Genomic DNA, 13,289 nt, shown 5'->3' on the forward strand with positions numbered 1-13,289 from the left:
GTCCCACAAAACGAAAAAACAAATGTATATAATATTGTCCACAAAAGGCAAAAGAGAGTTTTCATTTTGTGGACAAAATGAAATAAAATGTTTTCATTTTGTGCACAAAATACATTTTTTCTTAGATCATTTTGTGGACATAATGAACAGTCAAGTATACATTCTGTCTACGAAAAGCAAAATAAGTTTTCAGTTTTGTCCACAAAATAATTTAACATACAATTATCATTTTGTGGGACAAAATGTATATTTTGTGGGGCTAAAACTAATTTTGTGGGACGAAATACACATTGTGTAGCACAAAATGCAAATTCTGTGCACAAAACAACATTTTATGGGACGAAATACACATTCTGTGGGACAAAATGCTAATTCTGTGCATAAAATAGACATTCTGTGGAATGAAATACACATTTTGTAGCACACAGTGCTAATTATGTCCACAAAATACAATTTTGTGGGACGAAATGATAATTATGTGCACAAAATACTCATTATGTCGGATAAAATTCTGTGCCACAAATACAACGCGCAGTTTTCAGTTTGAATGTGGCAGCTTTTGCCCTTAGAAGGCATGTTTCCTTTGTGATGTAACTGAGGAGGCGGGTTTTCGCGGAGAGGTGTTTTATTATCTGCCTAATAGGCAGACCTGCCTGCCAGTCAAAGTTCAGGGCAAACTTCTCCCCTGTGCCCCCAAGCCCGGTACGCTTATAACTCCGCCTCTACACGGACGCAATTTCCAAGTCCTCACATTGATGCACTGATCCCGACCATGTGAAGTCGTTTTTTTTTGTTTACAGAATCTAGTTTTCTCTGTATTGTCAATGTCGTAACATGTAATACGCCCATTTTATTTATGTTTTTCAAATAATGAATACATCGACATTGCCGACATTGCGTTCTAAATAAACCATTTAATCATCATTACATTTATAAAGGCAGTATTAATGAATGCGCTTACGTTTCCATATAATATATACAAAAGCGGTAATCGTTAACTATTTGCGGTATGTAATGTATGTAAAAAAAAAAAAAAAAGACAATCTGCAAGCATTGTTGGGAATGGTCTTGATGTCAACGTATTTTAAAAATATTGCTTGATACTCTCTGATTAATATACTGCCCTCCGCTTCTTTGGAAACTGTTCAATTATCCGTTTGTTTCTATTGCAACAATACTGTTAGAACGGAACCCTATAAAAATGTACCACTGGATTTTGGAACAAGGTACGATGGTATCTGTGAAAGTCCAGTTGTATTGTATAATAAATGTATCCTACACCATCAATGTACAATTCCCTGTGTTACAATAATGCAGTACAACCATAATAATAATAGTATAGCTACACTATAGAACCGTGGTACATTTTTATAGGGGTGTAGCGTCACACAATCTACATTTACTTAATCGTATTAAAGTAAGAATTATGTGTGTCATTCTCATCTTATTTACAATGTAAAATTGACATGCTTACATGTCTGTATAGGTTAGCCTAGGTATATGCAATAAAATATAGGAAGCTGAAGTTCAGGTTGTCACTCATATTATTTGCATCCCAGTTTTTGTTCTGTCCTTTAAGCTCATATGCCAATTGATTTATCAAAGTTGAATGATGATCCCTTTGTTTAAGTCCCTTTGGTCATATCATGTTGACCTGCTTTGAAATACAAACTGAAATTAGAATTTCAATGTAGATGTAAAATAAAAATACAGGCCTGCGTAAACCATTGTGCAATCAGTTTTTAATATATATATATATATATATATATATATATATATATATATATATATATATATATATATATATATATATATATATATATATATATATATTCTATAACTGTTAATTTGCAGTCTGTGTGGAGTTTGCATGTTCTCCCCCTGTTCGCCGGGTCTCCGGTTTCCTCCCACAGTCCAAAGACATGCTGCCCAGGTTGAAGGTCACTCTGAATTGCGTAGAGAGGGAGACACAAGAACAGCAAAGGATTAGATATAAACACTTTCCGCCGGGTCAGGCAGCATCCTCCGACTGCTGGGTGACATAAAAGTGAGAGAGAAAGAGCAAAGTTTAGACACATAACATACAACAAATCTGACTCTCGCTCCCGACGGGTCAGGCAGCATCCTCTGGCTGCTGGGTGTTTAATGGAGCAAGAGACAGGAAGGGGACGAACAGGACAAAAGGACAGATCCTTCGCAACTCAGTGCAGCATCCTCAGGCAGCAAAGCTGGCAGCTGGGCGGCGTGGAGAGCTTAGGAAAAGTGTCTCGGGTCCGTTTAGGAGAGACGAAAACAGAGAACCCCCCCCCCTTGGCCGGGGCCCGCTCGGCAGGTGGAGGCACGGCCTACTGTATAAGGGGGCTGAAATGGTTCTGGACCTGAAACGGAAGAGAGGAGATGGGACAGCAAGGTTGAGGCTTAGGCTTAGCGCATAAGCAGCAGAAGAATAGGATGTGGCCGGGGGTCCCCTCAGGCCGGCGAGGAACAGCCAGGCTGCAGTGGTTGAGACGAGAGGCCGACCCGGACAGCCGGGGGAGTGAGACTCACTTCCCCCCCTGAGGAAGCACTGTGCGGACAGTGCGATATAGAAAGGAGCAGAGGAGGGCAGGAGGAGGAACAAAAAACAAACACAGACAAGGAAGCGAAAATAGTGCTGGGTTAAAATAGAATGAGAGCGAGAGATAGACAGGAGGGGCAGCCAATAACATACATGGGGCAGCGCTGGCCATGCCCTAATAATCGACGTGGCGAGTGCTGCATTGTGATTGGCTGAAAAAGCTAAATGAGGCTGAACTGGGATCAGCTTCCGCCCGGGAAGAGAACGGCTGATGCTTACGGGGCAGAACGCTACGGAGGGAAGGTAAGACTAGCTAAAGAAAAGGACTTAGGATGAGAAAAAAGCAGCGCGAAGCGGGAGAGAGCCCTCTACGGCATCCCCTGAATTACGCCTTAAGGCTAACATTAAAAGCATCAGCTAAAAAATTATCAACAGCAATTTATGTCCATTTGTGAAACACACACACACACACACACACACACACAAAATACAGCAATTTATCATGTAGTCACATAGAGGTGGTGATTAAAAGGGTCTCTTAGCAAGGTGCAGTTGTATTGAAGTGAAAGTGGTTGTCTATAGGTACAGTTAGTGGCTAAAAGTGGAACTGAAGACAAACCAACCCTAGCCCCAAACCCTAAATAGTGGGGCAGCAGTGTGGAGTATTGGTTAGGGCTCTGGACTCTTGACCGGAGGGTCGTGGGTTCAGTGCTGCTGTACCCTTGAGCAAGGTACTTTACCTCGATTGCTCCAGTAAAAACCCAACTGTATAAATGGGTAATTGTATGTAAACAATAATGTGATACCATGGATAAGGGCGTCTACTAATAAATAAATAATAACAATAATAAATAACAAGCTGTGATGCAAATAAAAATCCAACTACAGCCTCGTAATAAAGATTATAATCATTGAACACATCTGTGATGTTTGTTGGTATAGAAATGAATTAGTAGAAAGGGAGTGGATTTTATCTGTTCCTATTAAAATTGGACGATTTTTTTGATTACATACACAACATACACATAGGGTAGCAGTGGAGAGTAGAGGTTAGGGCTCTGGATTCTTGACCGGAGGGTTGTGGATTCAATCCCAGGTAGGGGACACTGCTGTTGTACCCTTGAGCAAGGTACTTTGCCTACATTGCTCCAGTAAAACCCCAACTGTATAACTGGGTAATTGTATGTAAAAAATAATGTGATATCTTGTAACAAGTGTAAGTCACCCTGGCTTAGGGCATCTGCTAAGAAAGAAATAATAATAATAATAACGAAGAACTTGATTACAATCTTTGCTCTTATGATTTATCATGTATATTAGGTTATAGTTTGTGGCATGGTGGTGTGGTGGTTAGCGCTGCTGCCTCACAGCTCCAGGGTCCCAGGTTTGATTCCCGTTTTAGGGGAGTTTGCATGTTCTCCCCGTGTTCGTGTTGGTTTTCACCAGGCACACTGGTTTCCCCACCTCAACCAAAAACATACTGGTCAGGTTGATTGGTCACTCTAAATTGCCCTCTGTGTGCATGCTTGTGTGAGTGTGAGAGTTGGACTGGTGTCCAATCCTGGGTGTAGTCCTGCCTTGCACCGTGTCTGCCGGGTTAAGCTCCAGCTCACCGTGACCCTGTATTGGATGAAGTGGTTATTGATGATGGATGGATGGTTAATATTTGTAATAATGCATTTACTGACATCCACATGTTCTCCGATTAATAAACATTTGGACTGAACGTGTTTAATTTTCCCACAGATAAATTGTCAAAATCCCACAACAAGTATAATATATACATTTAGTGGTCCACAATTCTGCTCCTCTAGAGTCGCAGTCAGTCCAGCAGGTTTTTGTAGCTGTCTGTAAATCTCCAACTGCTTAAGAGCAAATAAAAGGGTAAACTTGTCCAATTAAGCAAATTAATTCAAATCAGGTAATGAAGGCCTCAGGGGGATCAAAAAATGAAAACCTTCTTGGCCCAGAGTTCTGCACCCCTGACAAAGGAGATGTTAACACAGTCATTCATTCACAGTTGTCTGAAGAGTTTTTTTTTATTATTATTTAAAGCACTTATTTATCTGTTTTGATTGAAGTCCTGCTTTCCTGTCAAAAGTACTATGAAAACAAACAAGGGGATCAAAATTGCAAACAAAGAACTTTATTACAAATATATAATGCAGTTTGGATATTAAAAATTAAAATGCAGTTATTTTTGACAGATATGTTTTTTATGATATAGCAATAAATAATGAATGTAAACTAATTCCCCCATTTCATTTACACTGAATAAAGGGTATGAATAATTATGTAGCCTACTGTATTTGCAAGTGAGTATTCCTGAGCATTCTCTATAAACATTTAAATAAACATATGTAAACAATAAGTATTAATGACTTTATGCACAATATTTTACTTGAAATGCATATCGTTCACTAAATATATTAAACAACCTTCAACAATGTTACATGTAAAAACCATTAAATAACAAACCATCACACTGCACTGCACCCTTTAGATGGACATCCAAGTGCTTTTTTAAATGGTGGCGTTTATTGGGTTTATATTTGCTTGGCTGGCAAAATGGACAGTGGTACAAAGTGCAGCATTGGGTACACCGTTTCACCTCAGGCAACACTCCTCCTTTCACTGCTGTTATATGTAACTGAAATACAAAGAGCAAATTACAACATGATTAATAACTTACAATTAATATACATCAGTGTATCTACATTGAGATTGGATGAAAATAATGTGTAAAAAAAAAAGTTTTTATTGTATGTAAAAATAATGTGATATCTTGTAACAATTGTAAGTCGCCCTGGATAGGGCGTCTGCTAAGAAATAAATAATAATAAATGATCTGTAGCTAATGTGAAATTCAGAAAACATTGATGTATGTTGGTACAGTGAGGTATATTCAATGGCCTCTTACTCAAAGCATTTTTTGCACATTCTATTATCATCATTTTTTTTTTTTAGAGCTGTAAATGTTGACATAAAATGCAAGTTATGAAGTATGATTTCCTCATACACAACATCTATACGTATTAAGAATATGTGCTTTGACTTTATTTTATTCCTTTTAGAGTAAGTGTCAATAATAGCAAATTTGTGTAAAATGCTTTGAGTAGAGAGACCAGTGTTTCTGTAATTGATGCATTGTTAGGGTGTTTTACATTATATATATATATATATATATATATATATATATATATATATATATATATATATATATATATATATATATATATATTACAATGCAAAATGTAAGTTTTAACTTTTGTTTTCTGGGTACACAAGCCTGGTGTAACCTGAGCTGTTGCAGTCAGATAGATCAAGGCAGTACAAACTAGTTTATGCAGGGAATGCTGAGTGCTTGGCTAGATGAAAAACTGGTCCTGCAGCTTTTGGATTCTCCATTTCAGGCTACTAAGTTGTCACAATTATCTTTTCAAACACACTTAAAGTCTGAGCCTTGTTTACTCCTGATCATTTATAGTAGGAAAGTCAAGAGAAAATACAGATTTTTAGATACAGAAGTTTTATTTCCAGATATCAGAGTCCAGAGTCAGTTTGATTTTTTTTTTGGATTAATTTCAATCTATATTTTCTCTTGACTTCTCTACTGTCAACATAGATATACACATAAAATTATAACATAATGTAACCTCAATGATAAAAGGCCACTGTCTGCTGTAAGTCCAGAGTAATTTATAGGGGGAGAAATATATATATCTTCTTTACGCTGAAGATAGTTCTTAATGACTTTCGCTGTATGTTTGGGGTCGTTGTCATGCTGCAGAATAAATTTGGGGCCAATTAGATGCCTCCCTGATGGTATTGCATGATGGATAAGTATCTGCCTGTACTTCTCAGCATTGAGGAGACCATTAATTCTGACCAAATCCCCAACTCCATTTGCAGAAATGCAGCCCCAAACTTGCAAGGAACCTCCAGCATGCTTCACTGTTGCCTGCAGACACTCATTCGTGTACCGCTCTCCAGCCCTTCGGCGAACAAACTGCCTTCTGCTACAGCCAAATATTTCAAATTTTGACTCATCAGTCCAGACCTGCTGCCATTTTTTCTGGACCCCAGTTCCTGTGTTTTCGTGCATAGTTGAGTCGCTTGGCCTTGTTTCCACGTCGGAGGTATGGCTTTTTGGCCGCAAGTCTTCCATGAAGGCCACTTCTGACCAGACTTCTCTGGACAGTAGATGGGTGTACCAGGATCCCACTGTTTTCTGCCAATTCTGAGCTGATGGCACTGCTGGACATCTTCCGATTGTGAAGGGAAGTAAGCATGATGTGTCTTTCATCTGCTGCAGTAAGTTTCCTTGGCCGACCACTGCGTCTACGGTCCTCAACGTTGCCCGTTTCTTTGTGCTTCTTCAAAAGAGCTTGGACAGCACATCTGGAAACCCCTGTCTGCCTTGAAATTTCTGCCTGGAAAAGACCTTGCTGATGCAGTATAACTACCTTGTGTCTTGTTGCTGTGCTCAGTCTTGCCATGGTGTATGACTTTTGACAGTGAACTGTCTTCAGCAAACCTCACCTTGTTAGCTGAGTTTGGCTGTTCCTCACCCAGTTTTATTCCTCCTACACAGCTGTTTCTGTTTCAGTTAATGATTGTGTTTCAACCTACATATTGAATTGATGATCATTAGCACCTGTTTGGTATAATTGTTTAATCATACACCTGACTATATGCCTACAAAATCCCTGACTTTGTGCAAGTGTACCTAGAAGAATTGATGCTGTTTTGAAGGCAAAGGGTGGTCACACCAAATATGGATTTGATTTAGATTTTTCTTCTGTTCACTCACTTTGCATTTAGTTAATTGATAAATATAATCTATTAACATGTCTATTTTTGAAAGCATTCTTACTTTACAGCATTTTTTCACACCTGCCTAAAACTTTTGCACAGTACTGTATATATATATACATATACATATATATATATATTAACCACAGATGACAAATGAATACACATATTAATTATAACTTTTATAAGTATTTGAAAATAAATCACATTAAAAAATATATGCGATTTAAGTAATTTCAGCGGACACTAACAAATGTTTCTAATGTATATAGATATCTATAACAAAAACATTGTCAATGTAAAAAAACAAAGTTAGAAAAACGCAACAGCTGTTTAAAGGGGTGACATCAGACACAAAAGCCCAAGTTAGGAGAAGCAATTAAGCCAATCTTGTCAAGCATCAAGCAAATAGGCACAATTGGAAAGGTGCTGGGGCCCAAGATTCACACAATTCTTGCTTCTAACTTGGCGCCTTTTTTTGATCGCTTCGCTCCACTTTATCGCTCCACTTGAAATGCACAGTGGCGCAGCGGGCTAAGGTCATGTGCTCTTCAAGAACATCATGTTGCAAGTTCAAACCACTTGAAATTCTCTTTGTATGACTTGAAGTGACTGAAACACACACTCACACACACTGAGACTGTGTGTGTTATAGTGTGTGTGTTTCTCAGTGTATGTGTGTGCCCCAGCACCTTTCCAATTGTGCCTATTTGCTTGATGCTTGACAAGACTGGCCTAACTGCTTCTCCTAACTTGGGCTTTTGTGTATGATATCACCCCTTTAAACGGCTGTTGTGTTTTTCTAACTTGTTTTTTTTTTTACATTTTTGTTATAGATATCACTTCCTTTTTTACTTCATCAAATAATGAACAAAGCGAGGGAAAGATATTCGAGAATGTGTATGGTAAATAGACAGACAGACATTACAAGAGAATAATAAGTAGAGTAATATAAGAGAAATGAGAAAATATTTGAAAGTAAAATAATGGTAGAAGGGACTTTTGGACAGTATTGAAAGTGTAAACATTATATTCTTATAGTTGCATGAGAGGTGAAAACAATATGTCTATTTTGGTAGGTATTGATATATTGATATTTACGTAGGTACAATACTACAATGTTATAAATGGTTCAAAAGGTACATGTGCATGTCCGTGCTAAAGGGTAGTATACTAACACATTTTAATGCTGGAAAAAAAAACATTATTCTCCTTGATATAGTGGTCTTATGAACTTAGGCTAAGGCATTTGTAAAGCATTAGATTTCTTCATAAAAGGACATATTCATTTTGTTTGCATTTCTTGACCATGGTTTGACTTCAATAAGTGCATCATTTGCATGCACCATTTTCCAGTAGCTCCCACAGCAAGAACAGACACATAGTGTCCTAAAGTAGCATCCTGTCCTTGGTGTATGATAATGGAATCTAATTGGTAATTCCTGTTGTCCACAGTAATTGTGCTCTTCTGCACAGCAGTAAACTTAGCATTGTGTCATTTTGTAACGGTCCCGTCTGGTTTGGTTTCCCAAAGCATAAGTTGGACTGCAATCAGTCTCCCTGCTGATTGAATAAGTTCACGTTTCATGATTGGAGAAATGTTGCATTGCCTACATTTGCTACCAGGAATCATTGCCCATTTGTCATTTCTATAAATGAGTTCTTCCAAACAAATGGAATCTGTACCAGCAGGTACATGTAGAGGATAAATATACAACACCTCTCGGTTTGATGAGCAGTAGTTATATGTAGTACATAGAATGCCATGACTTATTGTGACTGAAACCATGCAAGATACTTCAGGACAAATTTCAGACAATTTGGTGAGAAACTCTGCAACATGTTGCTGCTCACCTCTATTGAAAGGTTCTCCTAAGAAGTGACAAATATCCACAGTAGTTAGAGACGCAGTGGATGGCAAGTGATCCTATTTGTGAACAGAGCTCCTGATAGCCTCTTGTTGACTGTGTTTTAATGAATCCTTCAGAGGTTGAAAGTGAAGGCGGCACTGCAATGCTGCATTTGCATAGCATGAGGTGAAATTGGGGTTGCTCAAGCCTCTGAATGGATGTGTAAGTGCAATGTTCTCTTAGAAGACTGAGACTTTTGCTGTTCCTGAACATTAATGATGGCTCGGTGAATGGAATGCACACAATCTTTTCCCTTGTGCGTGTTAGTCTCCTTCAAGCTTGTCAACTTTGGACAATAAATCCCTCTGAGCCGATGGTACTCTTCAACTGCAGTTTGACATGCGTAGATGCAGGTGGGGTCAAAGTTGATAAGGTGGATACTGCTTAAGTAACTGTGGAAAGTGCAACAAAACTTTGTCCATAGGAGAAAATTGAGTTACCATGATCCATCCTAACTGTTTTTAGAGTCATCCCCTGGCATTTGTGAATGGTGATTGTATGAGCACCAATGACTGGGAACTGCTCTTGAACAATGTCGACTTTATACATGATTTCAAACTTTGAGCATACATGTTGAAAGGTATGGGTGACTCCATTGTTAAATGTGATGGTTATGGTTTTGAGCATACTTGTGTTTTCCAGATAGTAGGAAATTGATGAGACCAGTGGCAATGTCAATGTTCTTGCGAATTTGCTTAATACAAATGCAAATGTGATACATTTACTACCAAACTAAATACAAATATTATTATTATTATTATTTATTTCTTAGCAGACGCCCTTATCCAGGGCGACTTACAATCATAAGCAAATACATTTCAAGTGTTACAGTACAAGTAATAATACAATAAGAGCAAGATAAATACAAGACAAATACAATGACTTTGGTTCAAGCAAATACAAGTGTGACAAAATACAATTCAATAATACAGCAGATAACAGTGACAGTGATAGTTACATCAGGATATGATTAACTACAAAATACTACAGATTAAACACTAGGCAGATTACAGTACTCTGAAGTACAGGATTAAATGCAGTAAAATAGGGGGCAGATAAGAGCAAATAAAGCTCATTTAAGGAAAGGTGATAGTGTCCCAGGGGAAAAACAGAGGAGTTCTACAGGTGCTGTCTGAAGAGGTGAGTCTTAAGGAGGCACCGGAATGTGGTCAGGGACTGGGCGGTCCTGACATCTGTAGGAAGGTCATTCCACCACTGCGGAGCGAGGGTGGAGAAGGAGCGGGCTCTTGAGGCAGGGGAGCGTAGAGGAGGTAGAGCCAGCGGAGAGGTCAAGTGGGTGTGTAGGGAGAGATGAGGGTCTGGAGGTAGCTGGGTGCAGTCTGGTCAAGGCATCTGTAGGCTTGTACAAGAGTCTTGAACTGGATGCGAGCGGTGATTGGGAGCTAGTGGAGTGAGCGGAGTAGTGGAGTTGCGTGGGAGAAGCGAGGCAGAGAGAACACCAGGCGGGCAGCAGAGTTCTGGATGAGCTGGAGCGGACGGGTGGCGGACGCAGGGAGGCCAGCCAGGAGGGAGTTGCAGTAGTCTAGGCGGGAGAGTACCAAGGCCTGGACCAGGAGCTGGGTGGCGTAGTTGGTGAGGAAGGGTCGGATTCTTCGGATGTTGCTCAGGAAGAATCGACAAGTGCGTGCCAGAGTGGAGATGTGCTGGGAATAAGAGAGGCAGGGGTCCAGGGTGACTCCCGAGGTTCTTAGCAGAGGAAGAGGGAGAGAGTGTAGTAGATTCCAGAGGAACAGAGATAGAGAGAGATCAGAGGAGGGGGAGGAGGAGGGAAAGAAAAGGAGGTCAGATTTAGAGAGGTTGAGTTTAAGGTGATGCGAGTGCATCCAGGAGGAAATAGCAGACAGACAGGTAGAGATACGGGAGGAGATGGTGGAGTCAGAGGTGGGGAAGGAGAGGAAAATCTGAGCATCATCAGCATATAAATGGTATGAGAAACCATAGGATGCGATGAGGGGGCCCAGGGAGCGGGTGTAGAGAGAGAACAGGAGAGGACCCAAGACTGACCCTTGGGGGACTCCTGTTAAGAGAGGGTGAGGTGTGGAGGTTGCTCCATGCCAGGTTACCTGGTAAGTGCGGTTGGAGAGGTAAGAGGAGAACCAGGCCAGAGCAGTGCCAGAGATCCCCAGGTCAGCGAGAGATGATAGTAGAATGGAGTGATCAACAGTGTCAAAGGCAGCAGAGAGGTCGAGGAGAATTAGGACAGAGGAGAGACTTAAGTGAGTTGGGGCAGACTTAAGTGAGTTGGTGACAGACAGGAGGGCAGTTTCAGTGGAGTGAGCAGAGCGGAAGCCAGATTGGAGAGGGTCGAGCAGAGAGTGGTTGGACAGGAAAGCAGAGAGCTGGCGGCGTACAGTCCGCTCGAGGGTTTTGGAGAGGAAGGGTAGGAGGGAGACAGGACGGTAGCTCTGGAGGGAGGTGGGGTCGAGGGTAGGTTTTTGAGGAGGGGAGTGATAGAGGCTTTTTTGAAGGCAGAGGGAAAGAGACCAGAAAGTAGAGAGGTGTTGAGAAGGGAGGAGATGAAGGGAAGTAGAGCAGGAGCAGCTGTTTGAAAGAGGTGAGTGGGGAGGGGGTCCAGGGCACACGTGGTGGGTTTGTGACCCTGGAGCAGGGAGGAGAGGTCAGAGTCTGAGAGGGGCGAGAAGGTGGAGAAGGAGGGTGAGTTAGTAGGGGATGCAGTGGGTGTAGGGGTTGGAGCAGGAGGGGGTGAGGGGGAGGGAGAGGTGTTAAAGAGTTTGCGGATATCTGAGATTTTAGAAGAGAAGAAGGAGGCAAAGTCATCAGGGGAGATAGAGGAGGGAGGAGGAGGGGGGAGGGTTTAGGAGGGAGGAGAAGGTAGAGAATAGTTTACGTGGGTTGTTAGTGGAGGCTTGGATTACAGATTGGAAATAAGTACATTTAGCAGAGGAGAGAGGAGAGGAGAAGGAGGAGAGGAGAGTGCAGACTTCAAATACTTTCCCATACAACAAATGTTAATTTAAGGTGACATACAAGGAAAGCAGTTTATATAATAACAACATAAACACAGTAATCACATAGTTCATAATAATTAACAGGTGTGTACCAACTGAGCTTTAAATTACGAATTGAACCCTCAATTGAATGAATAAAATGTCTAATCAGAGCATTTGAATTATTTGTAGAAATGGCTGGCTGCACAGGCCTCAATTAATACTAATCTAGGACTACCTAATGTTAACTCAGGTAAAGTAGTTCAAGATTAGTGCTGATCAGGGTTTGTGAAAGCAGCCAAAAGAGTTAGATATTTCAAGTTATTTCTAACATTGCATTAAGTCACTAATTGTTAGTTTAACTGGGGGATCAATTTAATAATTGAGAACTCAGTTGGAACACAAACAGCAGACACAGTGGGCCAGCAGGACCAGGTTTGTGAAAAACTGACAAATGATGAGATATATGTATATGTTTATATATGTGTGCATTGCACAATTATTATTTTTACTTGTTTTGTTTGTTATGTTTAATAAACATGAAGTTCACAAAAGTCCTCTTTAGTTTGCATCTTTCAGGTTAATCAACTTTACCAGCAATACTGAAAAGTCTCTACTTTATTATGAGCATTATTATTGAAAAGTGTTTAAAATTGAAATATTTTTGAAGCTTTCCCATGATTTGAAATTCAAATGCAAATTCTTATATTTCAGAATATACAAATACCAAGTCAAATGCAAATAGTTCAGCAGATTGCATTTAAATTACTATTATTTATTTTATAGCAGACACCCTTATCCAGGGCAACTTACAATTGTCACAATTATATCACATTATGTTTACATGCAATTACCAATTTATCCAGTTGTTTATACTGAATCTAGGTAAATTACCTTGCTCAAGGGTACAACAGCAGTGTCCCTCACCCAGGATTGAACCCACAACCCTCCGGTCAAGAGTCCAGGTATAATGAGGTATAAACACTGCTGTTTAGGAATAGAGCACTTTTTTTTTTACTATACACACATTCCATTTAC

This window comes from Acipenser ruthenus, unplaced genomic scaffold (assembly GCF_902713425.1).
Source record: "Acipenser ruthenus unplaced genomic scaffold, fAciRut3.2 maternal haplotype, whole genome shotgun sequence".
Classification (NCBI taxonomy): Eukaryota; Metazoa; Chordata; class Actinopteri; order Acipenseriformes; family Acipenseridae; genus Acipenser; species Acipenser ruthenus.